We start from the raw sequence: 9,276 nt of genomic DNA, 5'->3' as shown, positions 1-9,276 counted from the left end.
CTGCCGAGTTGAGTCCTGTCTGCACAACTGGGTTCGTTCCTGTCCACAAAATCCTGACAGGTGCAGCTGTAGTTTGACAACTGTATGGGCGTTTGTTCTGTCCAGCTCCAGCCACGCCAGTGATAAATAAAAACATTTAAATCTGTCCATTTCTGCCAGTCCTAATTTCATGAGGGTACTCATAAATCATAATCATGGAAGCAGGGTGGCTGCTGATGCAGCGGTGGATGTCAGTCATGACCACTGCCTAGAATACATTTCAACAGATGTTGTCCTGGACAATTGGCTGCTTAAAACATTTTCACATGACTGGTTGGTGGACTGGACACAGACACTCACTCAGAACTCAGGGAGACTGGTGAACTGTACACCCACACTCAGAACTCAGGGAAACTATTGGACTGGACACCAACACTCAGAACTCAAGGAGACTGTTGGACTGGATACCAACACTCAGAAGTCAGGGAGACGGGTGAACTGGATACACACACTCAGAACTCAGGGAGACTGTTGGACTGGACACCAGTACTCGGAACTCAGAGATAATGGTTGACTGGAGACCAAAACTCAAGGATACTGGTGAACTGGACACCAACACTTAGATCTCAGGGAGACTAGTGGACTGGATACCAACACTCAGATCTAAGGGAAACTGGTGGAGTAGACACACACACACACTTAGAACTCAGTGATACTGTTGGATTGGATACCAACACTCGGAACTTAGAGATAATGGTTGATTGGACACCAAAACTCAAGGATACTGGTGGACTGGACACTAACACTCAAATGTCAGGGAGACTGTTGGACTGGATACTAACACTAAGAATTCAGGGAGACTGGTGGACTGGATACCAACACTTAGAACTCAGGGAGACTGGTGGACTGAACACCAATACTGAGAGCTCAAAGAGATTGTCGGACTGGACACAAACATTCCGAACTCAGGGAGAATGATGGATTGGCCACCAACACTCAAAACTCAGTGTGATTGGTGGACTGGACACCAACACACAATTGTCAGGGAGAATGTTGGACTGGAAACCAACACTCAGAATTCAGGAAGAATGGTGGACAGGATACTAACACTGAGAACTCAGGGAGACAAGTGGACTGGATACCAACACTCAAAACTCAGGGAGACTGGTGGACAGGACACCATCACTCAGAACTCATGGAGACTGATGGACTGGAAACTAACACTGAGAACTCAGGAAGACTGGTGGATTGTACATGACATTCAAAACTCAGGGAGAGAAGGGGACAGGACACTTACACTCAAAAGTCAGGGAGACTGGTGGACTGGACACCAACACTTAAAAGTCAAGGAGATTGGTGAACTGGAGAACAACACTCAGAACTAAGGGAGAATGATGGATTGGCCACAAACACTCAGAACTCAAGGAGACTGGTGGACTGGATAGCAACACTTAAAAGTCAAGGAGATTGTTGAACTGGAGACCAACACTCAATTGTCAGGGAGACTGGTGGACTGGATACTAACACTAAGATCTCAGGGAGACTGGTGTACTGGATATAGCAGACTCATATGAGAAAAAGCTGCGTGAAGGAGGGATGAAGTACCAAGCACTATGTTCAGACTACGATGCTCTGCACCAACAGCTGCAGCTAACATCAAAACCTCTGGACGAGTGCATATTGGAAGAAGCGGCGTTAGTCCAACAAGGCGTGTGTTTACAAAGTGAGTGTCATACATCACGTGAACGCTTAACAGCATGTGAGGCAAAACGATGCAGCCACAAATATAATCTCTGACGAGGGGAAAGGATGTCTGGAACTCAAAAACAGACTGGGTCAGAATCCAGGTCAACCATCACCACCTCAGAGGGATTTTGCTGTACCTCCTACACATAATCTCCTTATGCCACCTCCACGTGATTATTTTGTTCCGCCTCCACCAAACCCTCGTCCTCCGCTCTCAATAGCGGTATTGCATAAAATAGCAAAATATGTCCAACGCTTCGAGCCAGGGCCGTTGGGTTCGACTGACACTAAGGCCTATCTGCAAGACCTTGACTTCTAATTAAGAAGCTATCCCAACACTACAGTTGAGGATAAAATAGGTTTGATCAGGCTCACTTCAGCCAATATGGTGTTTTCCTTTATAGAGCGTCAACCTGAAGCAACAAGAAAGGATTACTGCCTGTTATGTGCTGCTCTAATAAAAGAGTATAACCCTTGTGTGGGACCTGGCGGTTACCCAGCCTCCGACAAGGTCATGCAAGGTAAGAATGAGCACCCAAGGGCATATTATTCCAGAATTTTGCAGGCTTATTTTGGTTACAGGAACGAAACCGGCATGGAGGAGGAAGCGTTTAAGTTCGTTTTCAGCAAAAATCTCCACCCTGACATAAGGATGTCAGTGCAGATGATGGCTAATTTCAAAGAAAGAGCCATCAGTGAGATAAAAAAATTGTGCTGTGAATGTCTTTGAGGCCCGTTCACAGGCCGAAACACCTATTGAGGTGTTCCCAGGTGAGAGGATTCCTGCCCAGTCATTAGAATTGGAAGGGACGAGAGCTTCAGCTCCCCCTCCCAAGAAAGGCGAGAGGAAACGAAACCAGTTGTGCAAGAACAGAGAGCACAAAATCAGTCTATATGCTGATGATGTGCTGCTCTTCCTCCGGCATTCACAAACCTCCATCTCTCAGGTTATTGGATTGATAAACTCTTTCTCAAAAGTTTCAGATTACTCTATAAACTGGCTAAAATCCACAGTTCTACCAATTAATTGCTCTTTCAACAATTCACTTATTACACAACTGCAATCAGGGATTATTACATATTTGGGTATCAAAGTTTCGCCTAAATTAGCAGATTTAACAAAACTAAACCACACCCCACTTTTAAAGAAAATTGAGGATGATCTGGCTAGATGGAAATCTTTACCCATATCTCTCATGGGAAGGATCACATCAATAAAAATAATGGTTTTGCCTAGAATAAATTATTTATTCTCAATGATCCCAAATAAACCATCATCTGACTAGTTTAGATCCCTGGACTCCTCTATTTCTAAATTTCTGTGGAAAGATAAATGCCCTCGTATTAGATTAAAAACACTACAGAAATCCAAAGATAAAGGAGGACTAGAATTACCCAACTTTTATTATTATTTTCTAGCCAACAGGCTAGAATACATCTCAAAATGGATAAAACACACACCCCTTGATGAACCCTGGCTAGACGCAGAACAGACACTTTGCAATAATATAATGATCTCGGACCTTCCATTCATTAGCTCAAACATAAAACGACAGGAATGCTTTAAAAGCATCAATATCAGCTCCTCTCTGACAGCTTGGTGGGAGTTTCTTAAAATGACAGAGTCTTCACTAATCCCATGTAAACGTACACCCATCTGGAACAACCCTGACATCCTACAACAGAATAAGATGATAAACTTCCCAGGTTGGAGGTGTAAAGGAATTGAATATTTGGAACATATATATGAAGAAGTGGACTACATCCCATTTAACAGATTAATAACACAATATGGGATTGATAAATCTATAACCAAAAATAAATTTAACCTTAATAACACTAGGATTGAAATGTCAACAAGTGTATTAGAATTCCTTAATCTTAACCCTCCCAAATTACTATCTAAGGTTTATCAGAAACTCAGTAAAATAGATGAAGCTATATCTCTTCCCATTGTAAAATGGGAGACAGACTTGTCAGTTAATTTTGACCAAAACTTTTGGTCGCAGATCTGTCTGAGAACTTTTAAAATGACTAAAAACACGAATTTACAACTAATACAATACAAAATCCTTCATAGAGTACACTATACAGGTCAACGGATGTTCAAGATGGGTTTCGCATCTACTAATATTTGCTCACAGTGTACAAACAATATTCCTGACGATTACATCCACGCATTTTGGTTCTGTCCACCTGTTCAGAGGTTTTGGTGCCGGATATGTGAAGACTTATCAAAGTGTCTGAGATGTAATATTCCACTCTCTCCATCAGTTTGCTTATTGGGCCACTTAGATGATGTCACCTTGGAGACAAAATCAATTCATATTATTCTCACTGCCCTATGTATAGCAAAAAAAACTATACTCGTGAATTGGAAAAATAAAAATACACTTAGTATTAAACAGTATAAAGACCTTCTGTTAGATTACATCAGTCTTGAGACAGCCTGTACCCCCACATCGGACTATTCTCTCTGGACTTCTTTAATCGGCTCCAACACGTAGTGGAGGTGGGTGGTCCCCTTTGATTCTGTCCCGTGGGGCATGGTGGTTGGTGTGGGTGGGGTGTCGGGGCTGGGGACGTGGGGGGGTCATGGGCCTGGAGCGGTGGCGCCCGACTGGGGAGGTGGCTCTGGTGGTTCTGGGTGATGGCCTATGCTGGCTGCATGCGGGCTTCTGGGCAGTCTGTACCGGTGGACATGGGTTACTGGCCTGGTGACCTGGCTGTCCCTGGGTGGGTCTGGGGTGGACGCAGGCACGGGTTCTGGGGTGGTATCGCTCCTGGGCAGGATTCCCGGCTTGGTCCGGGGATCTCGGGCCTTGACAGGTATGTTGCCGGGGTCTTGGGCCGGCGGGTGCGCCGGCGCCCGGCCCTGGCCTTGGGGCCTTCGGTGCATTGGTGGGCTTTGGGGCCTGTGCCGTGGGGGGGTGGGACTGTTGATGGGGGTTTGTTTAAAAAATTTATATTTTAAGTAGAGAAGAATTTTTTAAATTTAGAAAAAAAAAAAAAAGAATTGGAAGGGACGAGAGCTTCAGCTCCCCCTCCCAAGAAAGGCGAGAGGAAACGAGATTTCCCAGCAGCCAAACCACAACAGATGAGTGCCCCCTGGTCCAGACAAGATCCTAAATGGTTTCCCAAGAAACCAGAGGATGAACAAATGTACCAGAAGGGGGGGCGCACGCCCTAAGGGTAAAAGGTATGGCACCAAAGGTAACCCATACAACCAGGGATCCCACTGGGAACCCCAGAGGAGGGAGCCTGCTCCCTCCAAAAACCAAACTCTCAGGAGCAGCAGCGACTGCACCAATGGTTCGGATAAACCGGGATTACACAGGCAAAGGTAAACGTAAGAAGAATCATTGACCAAAACCTACAAGGTTCCTGTGTAACCTTATCAGAAAAGGGGTCGCTAAAAAAGCTTACCTGTCCATCACACTTGAATGGGTCCTCACACATGAAGCCCTACTGGACGGTGGAGCTGACATAACTATTATGTCAGCCAAACTGTTCGAGGAGCTCAGGACTGCCGCTAACGGTGTTCACAGGGAAATACCTCTCATAGAACGTGCTATAGAACTGCAGGGCCTCGCAGAGACGAGGACAACCCTAATAGCTATAGCTATGGTTGACATGCAGGTTGGCGAGGTGACAATATACCACCCGGTACATGTGTCTACGGTTGACTCATTCCCATTTTTGATCGGCCAGGATTTTATAAATCGTTTTGAGGCGATTATAGATTTTGGTGAACAGACAATGTGGGCCGGAGTGAGCAAACCCCTGCCAATACTCATACCTCCCGAGACAGTCACAGACTGCCCAACAGCAGGCACGGCAGAAGGCACCAATGACTTCTTAGCAGAGAACACAGTAAGTAAGTAAGTAAGTAAGTAAGCCTTTAAAAGCATGTGATACCAAAGAGACCCAACCGGTGAACCCAACTCTGACCGAACAAGAAAGCCTCCTCTGCGAGCTGAAACAGTCAGAGCCCACCGGATACTACCTACCATTGGTAGTTAAAGGTGTAGAGATCCAAGGATCCCACACCGAAGATGCTGTACTGTCGCTGTGGATAGAGAAATCAGCTATTAACCAAGCTTTCTATGAAACATTGGTTAAAAAACATTTGGGTCCAGTTCTGATAGAGAAATCTTTCCGCTTTCCATTGTATCCCAACAGTTCATGGGTGATGACTACAAAAGGAGTCATTAACCTGAAACTGATCTGGAACCAAAGGGAACTGGTCCACCCATTCCTCGTGGTCCCAGACTTACCACACGCAACCTACATAGGCTCTGACATCTTGGTAAGATTAGGTGTCCGAGTGGAAACCAGCCACAATGTACTGTGGTCACTAAAACCAGCCACAAAGGATCCTCCTGTGCTAGACACAGCAAACCTTATGGTTGGACAGACCATTCCAGAGGTCTGCCAGGTTGCTAGCAACCAAAACATCTCAGTACCACCTCAGGTAACAAACCTAATGGTACGAGTCCACATCGTGGCGGGACAAGCTATTAGCCTTAAACAGGCGTACTTTCAACCATCTCCTTACGTTTTTCAAACTAGGACTGTCCATTGAGGCTGCAAGCCAAGTGAGCCTCGACTCCAGAACCACATCTGTTGCTTTGTGCAACACAGGCACAGAGGAGGTACTGATCCCAAGAAACACAAGGCTAGGATGGTTGATCTCCACAGATTTTCATGATTTTGAACTTGGCATTCCATTTCTGGGAGGACTCCTAGACAACCTGGTATTGAGTCAAGAGACTGGTCCAGTTTGGTTCATGAAACCAACAGAGGCCATAGCTCTCTTCTCAACTAATGATGTCGATTTAGGACCTCAAACCTATAGTGTCTTACCTATAGACAGGTCTAACGACACAGAAAGGGACTCACTGGAGCTCCCCAAACATCAAGAACCCTTAGCAATCTCTTCACAGATTGAACAGGTGGTAGCCCAAGCCGACGCCCTGACGACTGATGAAGAAAGGGACAAACTCCACCAAGTTCTCATGAAATATGAGAAGTCATTCTCGACTGACTCAATGGATTGTGGGTTGACCTCGCTCCACACAGTGAGCATCCCAACTCCGCCCAACTCACCGCCTACATTTGTCAGACAATACAAGATTCCCCTGGCAGCACATCAACCTGTCAAGGAAATCATTGATGACATTTTAGATAAAGGCATAATCAGACATTGTAATAGCACCTACTCTATGCCTTTATGGCCAGTTTTGAAACCAAATGGTAAGTGGAGACTTACCATAAACTACAGAAAGCCAAACAAACAAGTTCCTTCATCTAGGTGGCCAATGACCCAGATCCAACAGGAACTGCCCAAGGTCACCGATGGTAAGTACTTTTCCACCCTCGATGTTGCCTCTGGTTTTTGGACCATTCCTGTGCGCGCCAAGGACCAACACAAACTAGCTTTCACTTTTGGTAGCCGACAATACACCTTCACCAAGTGCCCCTTTGGCTACGCTAACTCACCAGCTGAGTTCAACATCTTTTTGAACAAAGCATGTCCAGACGCCCACGAACGTGGGACACTGATCTACGTGGACAATGTCCTTTTGAGGCAGCCAACACTGGACTTAAACTTGGCTGAGATCGACCACGTTCTGAATCAATTGACTACTGCTGGTGCTAAAATCTCACTGTCAAATGCCAGTGCTGCAGGACCAAGGTGGACTACGTTGGGCTACTAGTAGGTCCAGACAGAGTACAACCACAATTGACTCGCACCCAAGGCCTAGACAATCTCAAAGTATCTACCAATCTCAGAGAACTACAAAGTTTTCTGGGCGTGTGTAACTACTCACGCTAATTCATAGAGAACTATGCAGACCTTGCGAAACCACTGACTAAACTCTTAAAGAAAGACGTCCCATTTGTCTGGACTGATAACCAGCAGCAGGCAATAAACGCTCTCAGGGACAGACTCAAGTCAGCCCCATGTCTAGTCTATCCAGACTACAACAAAGAGTTTCACTTGGAAGTGGGCTTTTCAGCTCACTGCATAAGTGCAGGTCTGTACCAGATGCATGACAAAGACAAGCGTGTTGTGGCCTATGCCAGTAAGACAATGGCAGGCCCCGAATTAAAGTTCGCAGACTGTGAGAAAGCTCTACTGATCACTGTGTGGGCAGTTAAACACTTCTCCAGTTACATCGGTGGACAAAAAATCATTGTATAAACACAACACCAGCCAGTAACTTTCCTGAATAGCCAACGCATCAGAGATGGTGTGGTGACGAACTCACGGGTAGCCACGTGGCTCATGGCGCTTCAAAGTTTTGACCTAGACATCCGCTACGGACAAAACAAGAAGTCACATTTGGGCACTGACCTGGCACTCTGCCAGGAATGTACACAAGATGTACCAGCCAACCAACCACCAGCTGCGGAAAAACCCTCAGTAAGTGATGACCCGAATCACCACTACTTTGATAGCAATATCTGCAAAGATATGGCAACGCTGTACGTGGATGGATGCTCATTCCACCATGAACAAACCTGCAACTCAGGTGTTGGAGGGATCCTCCTCCAAGACCAAGAAGAGGTCACTTTTAGCTATAAATTAGGCTCTCAGACTTCTCAGTGCGCTGAGATAGCAGGAATCCTAATAGCTCTCCAGATGGCAGTAGAACGCTCCATCCAAACGCTAGTCATCTGCACGGACTCTAATTACTCTCGACTTAGTTTCTTGTGTCATCTTGCTCTGTGGAAACAGAATGGCTTTCTCACAAGCAACAATAAAGTGGTCAAACACAAAGAGCTTTTCATGGCATGTGATCACTTGGTGACATCACATGGCCTACAGGTTTACTAGAAAAAGGTTCCAGGACATTCAAGAATCCTAGGCAATGACAAGCGGTATAATGACCTTGCAGACTTCCTAGCCAAGGACGGAGCCGTGGACGGCCCTTCGTGGTCCTTTGACCCCTCCTGGCTGCTCGCAACTCTGTCAGTACAACCTACAGCCAAGGTAATCGCAGTCACATGTGCACAGGCTGCAGCCAAACCGGCTGACAACACAGTCTCTGTACAACCCGTGCTGACTGACCCAGATATCATCCAACTTCAGAAGTTGGATCCTGCGATAAACTCGATGATACTGTACTTGACTGACCCAGACAAAAACACTCCATCCGAAGCCGACCTGGATTCCAATCCAGACCTTAAAGTCCTCTTTCAGCTGCGCAAACAGCTAAAACTAATCAAGGGCATCCTAACTTTTGCTCATGGACCGACGTCCTCACCCATGTTCGTGGTCCCCCATGGCCACAGGGGGGTGATGTTAGTTCATGTGCATGACCTCCTGTCCGCAGGACACAAGGGAGATAACGCCACGCTGAAAGCATTAAAACAAGTTGCTTATTGGCCTGGAATGAAAAAGGATGTCAAGAACTACACAAAAGGGTGCCTGGTCTATGGCCAGTTTCAGCCATCCAGACCACTCCACAGAACACCATTGCAAAGTAGAGGCATTGCATTCCCATGGTCCGACCTCCAGATCGACTGGGTTGGACCACTTAC

Source organism: Nematolebias whitei, chromosome 10 (genome assembly GCF_014905685.2).
Source record: "Nematolebias whitei isolate Nwh7 chromosome 10, NemWhi1, whole genome shotgun sequence".
Lineage (NCBI taxonomy): Eukaryota > Metazoa > Chordata > Actinopteri > Cyprinodontiformes > Rivulidae > Nematolebias > Nematolebias whitei.
Note: the sequence above shows the minus strand (reverse complement) of the source record.